A 10,523-nucleotide genomic window follows, 5' to 3' on the forward strand; every position below is an offset into this window, starting at 1 on the left:
AAGTTACTTTGCAGCTTGGTTACTTGAGAAAACATCTGTTGTTTATCAGTAAATCATGCCAATCCCAAGTCTTCTCAAATATTCCCAAATATGTTCCCAAATATTCTTGAACACAGATTATATAACAGTATAATTTTTTATCATTTTCTACAACAAAATTTTTACTTCTCACTGTTACATAGTTTAAATCACTTTTTTCTATAAAGTCTGACATCCTGAAGCTACTGCAAAGCCACACAATCATTTATGTATCCATTTGTTATCATGAGTTTCATTATTTTTAAATTCACCTAAATGACTAAATTTGATAACAGATCTAGATGCTCTCTATACACAGGCAAAACTATTTTACACCTATAATGAGCACATTTTGCAAGAAAAATACCACATATTTTAGTGTCCCTGAAGCATACTTAAGACCTAGTTATTGGTTACTTCAGCAAAGGTCAGTGCTATATTTTCAGCCAATTTATAGTTTGCTTGTTATGAGTCTGGGGTCCTTGCTATAGGCTGATGCAAAACAGAAACATATTTATATGTTTATTATAAATAAGAGCAACATATAAATGTAGCATATATTCCATGTCTTATCTTGTTCTCGGTAAATTTAGTGATCATATAATATATAATACTCAAGAGGTCCTGTTTGTTTGCTGCTAAAAATAATTGGCTTTCAATTGTGATGATATACAAAGGGCACAGTTATAGAGTGTAATGGAATTTGATAAAGACCTCATTATGTCTCTGCTTTGTTCTGAAAATGTCAAACAAATATAGTTTTGTTCACAATGGGTAGAACATAGAGCACAAATAGAGCAAAAGCTGAAAGCCAAATTTTTTTATTTAGTGTTAGTTAAAAATAAAATAACTATAAGCATAAATATTGTATATGGAGCATTACTTGAACCAAGTAGTGTGACATTTTCCTTTCTCCCTCCCTTCTTTCTTTGCTTTCTTCTTTCCTTCCCTCCCTCCATCTTTGCTTTCTAATTATGTATTCAACAAATTATTTTAGTTAGTAATATTGGGAAATAAAGCTATTTTGTGACTTCAAATCCTTGGCGGGCGCCTGTAGTCCCAGCTACTCCGGAGGCTGAAGCAGAAGAATGGAGTGAACTCAGGGGGGCGGAGCTTGCAGAGAGCCGAGATCACGCCACCGCACTCCAGCCTGGGAGACAGAGTGAGACTCCATCTCAAACAAACAAACAAACAAAAAAAACAAAGACAGACAGAAAGAAAGAAAGAGAAAGAAAGAAAGAAAGACAAAACAAACAAACAAAAACACACATATGTTAGTAATATCAAAATTTCAATTACATTTTTCACAGAAATAGAAAAAAAAACTCCTATTACTTGTATGGAGTCACAAAAGACTCCAAATAGCCAAACACTCTTAAGCAAAATGAGGAACACAATGAAGAAAGGGCAATCTCTTTAATAAATGGTGTTGGAACAATTTGATATTCACATGCAAAAGAATGAAATTAGACCCTTGTCTTACACAAGACATGAAAATCAACGCAAAAGGGACTAAAGACTTAAACCTATGATCTGAAACTGTAAAACTATTGGAATAAAGATAGGATGAAAGCTCCATGAAACTTCTGGGCATGGATATTTTGGATATGAAACAAAAAGCATGGGCAAGAAAAACAAAATAAAACAAGTGGGATTACAACGAACCAGAAAGCACTTGCACATTCAAGAAAAAGAAAGAGTAAAGAGGCAATCTACAGAATGGGAAAAATATTTGCAAACCATACATCTGATAAAGAGTTAATATCCAAAATATATAAGAACTTCAAATAACTCAACTCCATTTCTGTTAGTAAGAAAACAACCTGATTTAAAAAATGGGCAAAGGATCTAAATAGATATTTCTCAAAAGAAGACATTCAAATGACCAACAGGTATATGAAAAAATGCTCAACATTACTAGTCATTAGGAAAATGCAAATTAAAACCACAATGAGAGATCATCTCATAACTGCAAGGATGGCTATTATAAAAAATAGAAGAAATGACAGGTTTTGGAGATGATGTGGAAAATACACAGCACTTGCACACTGCTGCTGGTAATGTAAACTAGTATAACCAGTATGGAAAATAATATAGTGGTTCCTCATAAAACTACAAATGGAACTACCATATGTTCCACCAATCCTACTACTGGGTGTAAATCAGTGTGTAAAAGGAGTATCTGCATTCCTATATTAACTGCAGCAGTAATTCATAATAGCCAACATATGGAATCAACCTAAGTGTCAATCAATAGAATACGTTTTTTAAATGTAGTATGAAGACTCAGTGGAGTACTATTCAACCTTTAAAAAGAATGAAATTCATTATTTGCGACAAAATGGATGAACCTGGATGATATTATGTAAATGAAATGAGCCAGTCACAGAAAGGCACATACCACATGATCTCACTTTTAGGTACAATCTAAAAAAGTTGGACTCATTGATAGAAAGGAGAACGGTAGTTACTAAGGGCTGGAGAAACTGAAGGGATGGGAGATATTAGTGAAATGATAATAAATTTTAGGAGGAATAAGTTCAAAAGATTTATTGTACACATGGATGTATTATATTCTTGAAAACTGCTAAGAACGTTTCCCATCACACAAAAAAATGAAAAGTATGTGAAGTAATGCATGATAATTGGCTCGATTTAGCCATTCTGTAATGTGTGTATATTTCAAAATAACATGTTGTGCATGAATATACACAATTTTTACTTGTCAATTGAAAAAAAAATTAAAAAGAAAATGTTCTTAGAAAAAATACACCTGTGATATTAACTTTAAATGTTTCCATGCCAGCCATTTGTGTAACTGTATATAAAAATTCTGATGTTTTTGGCAACCAGATATTTACATTTATCCATACATTTATTAATCAATTCAAGCTTAAACCAATCAAAATATTTATTGATGAATATGTACTATTTATAAGGCATTGTGATATGCCAAGGGTTGTTATTGGTGAACAAAACTATTCTAGTCATTCTAGAGACCAGGACTCCCGAAGACGGGTCCTAAAATGGTAACAAAATTAATTGCAATGATTAAGGAAATGATCAATTTCCTAGCCATTTTAGCAATCAACAAATACAGAATCAGTAAGTGATTAAGTTACATTTTGAATATAAAGTCATGCAATGTTTAACCACGGAGGTATGTTCTGAGAAATGTGTTATTAGGTGATTTTGTCATTGTGTGATCATCATAGAGTGTACTTATGCAAACCTAGATCACGTAGCCAACTACAAACCTGGGCTGCAAACCTGTATAGCATGTTACTATACTGAATACTGTAGGCAGTTGTAACACAATGGTAAGTGTTTGTATATTTAAACATGAAAAAAAGTACAGTAAAAATACTTTGTGTCAATTATAAAAAATGACACACCTGTATTGGATACTTACCATGAATGGAGCTAACAGGGATGGAGGTTACACTGAGTGAGCCAAAGAGTGAATGGTGAGTGAATGTGAATGTATGCCTGACATTACTGGACACTATTCTAGACTTCATACACTACACTTAGCCTACTGTAGCCTACACTTAGGTTACAGTAAATGTATTATAGAAATGTTTATCTTTAATAATAAATTCACCTTAAATTGCTGTAACCATTTCTTTACTTTGTAACTTATGTTTTAAATTTTTGACTCTTTTGTCACTTAACTTAAAACACAAACGCATTGCACAGTTGTATCAAAACAGTTTTTTTATAGCACTATTTTATAAGCTTTTTTTCTTTTTTTTTCCCTTTTTGTTAAAATTAAGACACAAATATATTCTTTAGCCTAAACCTACATAGGGTGAGAATCAACAGCATCTCCATTTTCCACCTCCACACCTTCTCCCATTGGAAAGTCCTCAAGAGCCAATAGCACACAGAGAGCTGTCATCTCCTATGATAACAATGCCTTCTTCTGGATACCTCCTGGAGGACCTGCCTGAGGGCTGTTTTACAGTTAACTTAAGTGTATGTGTATATATATATATGTGTGTGTGTGTGTATATATATATATGTGGAATATATTCTAAACATAACAATAAAAAGTTAGAACAATAGGATGTTTACAGTAGCTTCACCACAAACACATTAGCAATGCAGTGCACTGTGGCCTTGCATTGGCTACAATCTCACTAGGTGATAGGACATTTTTCAGCCCATTATAACCTTAGGAGACCAACGCTGTATATGCAGACAATTGTATATGCAGTCTGTCATTGACCAAAATGTTATGTGGTACGTGACTGTATTTAAAAAGTAAAGATGGTTAGTTAAGAGTAATATTCAGTTATGACAAAGATCCAGGCTTTTTTATATACCCATGATGAGTTTTTCCTTGAGACAAATGAAAAGCAATGCATCAAAACTTCAAATGGCCAAACATATTTCACCCGGACTTCCTACTCCCATGTCTAGGAATTAATAGTAAGAAAATAATATTAAATGTAGCATAAAACTTCCTATTTTGCAGTGCAGCATTTATTATTTTACAAGTCACATTAGACACATTTTAAATGAGTATTGATGAAATAATTGTTACGGAATATATTAGGGAACTTAGGCAAATGTGTTATTGAGAATTATGCTTACAAAGAATTTGTAATATCATGTAAAATGTTTAGTTTAAGTTAAAAAATGCAAAATTTGGAATAGGATGAGCTTTCGTGTTTATAGAAAGATGCTTAAAACAAGAAAAAGTGATTCAGAGTCCCATGGTAATGATATTATTTTAGAGTGATGATTGTTTGCCTTTATGATTTTTTTGCCTATAACATATTGTATATTTTCCAGTGTTACATATGGACATGACTTTTATAGCTAAACAAGATAATTTAAATAGAGAAAAAAGATCTCTAGAAGACTATGGAAGGAAAATTATAGAATGTCACTTTTGTTAAGAGCTACAGATTAAACTGATCTGAAAATTATGCCAGAAATTGTATATAGCTGATTAAAGTTATGTATCCATGTACTTATGTCTCAAAACTATGTACCTTTTTTTTATTTGGGTAAATCATAAAGGAACATTTTGTTAAATGAGTTTCCTAATTTAAGCAATATATGATAAATTTCCTAAGACAATAAAATCTTTTAAACATCAAATTGGTTTACAACATGTAACACTTCAGGTTCATGGATCACTAGTGATGCACATGAAGGATTTTATATGTCTTTTCCAATCTGTGATGCTATCCATCACTTTCATAGACCTAGGACCTCCAGCAATCTGAGCTGACTGCGTTTTGATTCTGTCATTTTTTTTCCAGTTAACTTTATTAGTGTTGATCATGCCTGACTTTACTAAGGTTATTTTGGCTCCTTTAACCTTGGCTTTATTGGCCTGGAATAGTTGGCAGCCATCTGACATTGTGGCTAACTATATTTTTAGACAACATCCTAAGTCATTCAGAAAAAAAATTATTAAAGTAATAAAGTCATAATGTAAAGGAATCTACCCCAAGAAGAAAAATAGGATAGTATAAGTAATGTTAGTCAAGTAATTCAATTTTAGTTCAACACAAGGTAGTTTGGAGAAAGTTCATTTAGTATGTGACTATATTGGACATTAACTTAAGTAGAACAGAAGAAAGTAGAGATATGGGGGCTGGATATATTTGTGAGAGTTGGTAAAATTGATGAAGTAAGGCCATGGGACAGATGAGAGGATATGGGGACATCCAGTGCATTTGTGGAGTGACTGTCTTTAAACTAGAGGAGAGAAAGGACTTCTGAGACATAAGCAAAGGAATTAACAATATATTTAGGTGCAGGCACATTTCTAAATGCGGTTGAGCAGCTGACTGAGTTCATAATTAGTTGCCTTTTTTTTCCTTATGAAGAAAGAGGCCATTTAAGTAAAGAGTAAACAAAGTAGCTCAAAAGCTTGAAGATACTAATGATATTCTCTTTATCTTGTATCTTGGTTCAGGGGTACATGTGCTGGTTTGCTATATAGATGAATTACGTATTGTAAGGGTTTGGTGTGTACAAATTATTTCCTCACTGAGGTCATAAGCATAACACCTGATAGGTAGTTTTTCAATTCTCACCCTCCTTTCACCCGCCACCCTCAAGAAGGCCCCTGTGTCTGTTATTTATTTCTTTGTGTTCATATGTACTCAATTCTTATGGGGAAAAACGAGTAAGTAATGGATCTGATTAGGGAGAAAATAAATGATTTCTGCATATATCACTGATGTTGTGAAAGGAATAAAAATGCTTCTCTTTGATATAGTTTGGGACCTGTTACACTGATAAGGAATTATCCTATTAAGCAAATATTTGAGTGCCCACTATATGACAGATACTTTGCTAAACATTGAGAGAAGAAAAAAAAAGCAACAAATAAGATTTGGTTTCACATCTTAAGGGTCTGCCTAAACAGAACAAAGGTTAGGCATATAGATAATTAAAATGAAAAGCAGAAGTGTTGGGCACACACGGAGGCTATTAAAAACAAGAGTTTCACCATTAAAGTATCTGGAATTGAATTAGAGCCTCGCTACTTTATAGCTGAGCATACTTAAGCAATCCCCTTAACTCAGATGCCCTTTGTTTTTTTATCTCTAAAACCCGACTAATAGACTGCATAGTTAGGTCATATATATGAATCAGTTTATAAATTCTAAAACTCTACGAAAATATAGTTTATTATTATATGTTATACAAATAAAGTCTTAAAAGGCTTTGCATGTGAGGAGGGTAGGGAGAGAGGAGAGTGTGTGTGAGGGAGTGAGGGAGAGATGCTCTAGTTAGAATATTTAGGGGTGCTTCACAGAGCAGGTAAAATTTGCTCCAGGCTTTGAAGAATGGTGGAGTTGTTGGTAGGCACAGTTAAAGTAACAAAGTTATAAGTAGAGGAAAGTATGTCAGCAAAAATTTAGGGAGGAAAAAGCAAAAGTCTTACTGAGTAACAGCAGACCAGATTGCCTAGAAAGTGTTACCAAAACACCAGGGGTTGAGTCTAGGTCCTGCTGCTAGCTGCACAGATAGTCAATCACTGAGATAAGTATTGCCAAGGAGACAAGTATTGCCAAGGAATAAGGCTTTAATTGGGTGCCGTATCCAAGGAGATGGGAACTCAGACTCAAATTCACCTCCCTGACTGAATAAAAGCAGGGGTTTATATATCAGGAAAGAAGTGTAACAATGTGTAAGAAAATAAGAATTAGGGAGGGGCAAGAAAGCAAATACAATGAGGAGTCCAATGTCTCATTGTCTGGATATGGTGTTCTGGTGAGTTTCAGTTCTTTGGTACTTTTTTTTTTTTTTTTTTTTTTTGAGAGTCTGAAGGTCCTTTCCTGAGGAAGGAATTCAGATAGAACGAATATAAGTTTCAAGTTCTAAGACTAGAAAGACCAGTTTCTATGTTTATCCTAAAGAACAGCTTATGGGGCTGTTGGCTCAGTTTCAAAAGCAAGGGAGTAAAAAGGCATAAAATGGGATTGTGGCAATATTTTAAATGCTTTAAATTCTACATTAAGCAGTTGTCATGTTAATTATGGCTAGAATATAATCTGAAACTTAGTATATGTTCTACAAAGGCCTGTATTTTCTAACCCTGTCTGTATAGACAATCTCATTTCCTTTCACTTTCCCTTTATAGATGACCTGGTGACATTGTTTTCTTTTTGGTTTCCAAGATCTTTTCCAACCACTTTCATTTGTAGATTCTTAGCTCATTTCTTCCTACTCAGATCTTAGTTTAAAGGTCTTCATTTTTGCATAGAACAGATTTGAAAATAGCCTATGTAAAGTAGAATAGTTTCTATTATTCTACATTTTAACATCTTTTTCCTTCATGATACTAGTTATAGTTTTTAATTTTTCTGTTTGCTTCTGTTTCCATCCCCTAAACTCCCCTCTATATCCCACTCAGAATATATAATCCATGAGGGGAGAAACTGTACTTATTTTGCTCACTGTTCATTGCTTAACATATCATCTAGCACACTGATGTTCAATAAGTATTTTTGAATAAGTATATTAATGAATATTTTTAAAGGAGACATTGTAAAATTTTCAGCATAAACATATTTGCGGGGAAAAGACTATGCTTAAAAAGTGAACTAACACTAGACTATATAAAGGACTAAAATATGAGGCTGAACATAAATCATTTAGTTGTTACTGCAGTAGTCACACATTTGTTAATGAAGATCTGTTCTACTGAACATTGCAGAAGGAAAGGAAGAAGGGTGGGCCTCTTCAGGGGTTGAGAAGGAAAAAGAATTAGGACTGATAATTGAGTAGAAATGGGGTAGAAGAAGATTGAACTTGAAGATGAATATATCAGGGGAAATGATTTTTTTCTGTGTTATTTCATCTAGTATGAAGTATTCCATCTCTGTTTAACCTTCGCCTAGCTGGAAGAAGGTGATACTAAGCCATTTCAAGAGTCCGTGATAGTTAACTTGATTTAATCCAGTGTATTACGAGGAGCTCTACAGAGCTGGAACACTGAAGTACGTTGTTAAGGAAATACTTAAGAGAAATTTATTACAAAGTTTCCCGTTTTTATCATTTGAGGGTAAGGTCATTCTGAATTTCTGCTGTAAGTTTCATATGTCAGTACTTTATAGCTGAACCATTTCAAATGACAGGCAAATCATTCTTTACTACTTGTCAACACAAAGAATTTCATGTTTTAACATTTAACACAATGCTAAAAGAGACTTTTCAGTTAAAAACATTCAAGTTTATTTCTAAAAGTTTTGAGGATATTTCCAAAACATTATGGTATGGTTTGATAAAAAGATAAACACATGGAAGTCATCATTTCAATCAAGGTTATCATTAGAGTTAAGATTATTCAATCAAGCTGAACCTATTTCCTCCAGCATTCAAATATGAATACACAGAAGGTGAAGTGGGATAGTTCCCTTGACCCCTTCACGAGACTCACAAAGGGTTTGGCTCTGTCTCCTTTACTCAGCTCATAGCTCTCAACTCCTCATGGGAGGGGAAGCATGCAAGTGAATGTGTTCAGGGGCCAGGACAAGCTCTTCTAAGCAGAACTCCATGTGGGCCTGCGGCAGCATCTAGAGGTTGCCTATGACCCTCAGAGCCCCAGAGGGCATGTGTTATAGTGTGCTCTTTTAGCTTTGCCATCCACAGACAGCTTAACTGTTAAACAGCTCAGCGGAGGAGCAGGGTGACAGCCTTTTGCACCCACTCTCTTGGTACCCAAGTTCTTAATTGAAGGGTGGTGAATGTGGAGAATTTTATTGAGTAATGGAAGTGGCCCTCAGTGGAATGGGGAGCTGAAAAGGGGATGAAGGGGGAAGGTGGTATTCCCCTGGAGTTCAGCAGTCCCTGGCTGAACTCTTCTCCAAAGACCTACTGTCATGCCATCCCTCTGAAGTCAAGCTGCTACTTCAGATATCTGACTGCTTCTTCTTTTCTCTCCTTCTCTACCACTCTGCTGCTCTGCCACTCCACTGGTGGAGCATAGGGTTTTTATGGGTACAGGAATAGTGGGGGCAAGATGGGCCAGGGTGGTTTTGGAAAGGCAACACTCAGGCAAAAAGACAGGAATGCATGTTCTCACTTTGGGCTGTGGGTTCAGGCTTGAGGGTGGGGCTTTGCAGGGACCCCACCCTTTTCTGCCTAGGATTTACCTGCCTCCTGTCCATATCAAAGGGACAACTATTACAGTCTCAAATAAATTAATCAACATCAATATTGAAATTTAATAGCTCCTAGAATACACAATTCCCCTCTACCTAGCAAGAAATTAACCAGCTGATGGTAGCTGACCAGTAGTTATAATGGTTTTGATGGTACTAGTAATTTCTTAATTTGTGGTTCTTGAGACTTCATGGGAAGCAATTTTGATATTTATTACATAGTGTTTTATTATGTAACATTTGTTATTATTATGTTTTGAAATATACATTTAAAATATAGTATCTACTTACTGTCATATAAATAAGATTAGGTTGATTAGGATGTTTGTATTAGTACTTTTTCATCTTTCAAAAATTTTCATATGCCTCAATTTTCTCTTCACAGAAACTTTGTGCAGTATATGATACCAATTGATCATTTCTTTTTTTCTTTTTTTTTTTTTTTTTGAGACGGGGTCTCGCTGTGTCGCCCAGGCTGAAGTGCAGTGGCCGCATCTCAGCTCACTGCAAGCCCCACCTCCCAGGTTTATGCCATTCTCCTGCCTCAGCCTCCCGAGTAGCTGGGACTACAGGCGCCCGTCACCTCGCCCGGCTAGTTTTTTTGTATTTTTTTTTTTTTTTTTTAGTAGAAATGGGGTTTCACCATGTTAGCCAGGATGGTCTCGATCTCCTGACCTCGTGATCCGCCCGTCTCGGCCTCCCAAAGTGCTGGGATTACAGGCTTGAGCCACCGTGCCTGGCCCCAGTTGATCATTTCAAAGATGAAGCAATGGAGTTGCCTATAATTATAAAGCTTAAACAAGGCAAAGCAAGGATTAAAATATGGCTGTGTAATCAATGCAACCTTGTACAAGTCATTTAATTTTT

The sequence above is a fragment of the Colobus angolensis genome, unplaced genomic scaffold, assembly GCF_000951035.1.
Source record: "Colobus angolensis palliatus isolate OR3802 unplaced genomic scaffold, Cang.pa_1.0 Scaffold313, whole genome shotgun sequence".
In the NCBI taxonomy this organism is placed as follows: Eukaryota; Metazoa; Chordata; class Mammalia; order Primates; family Cercopithecidae; genus Colobus; species Colobus angolensis.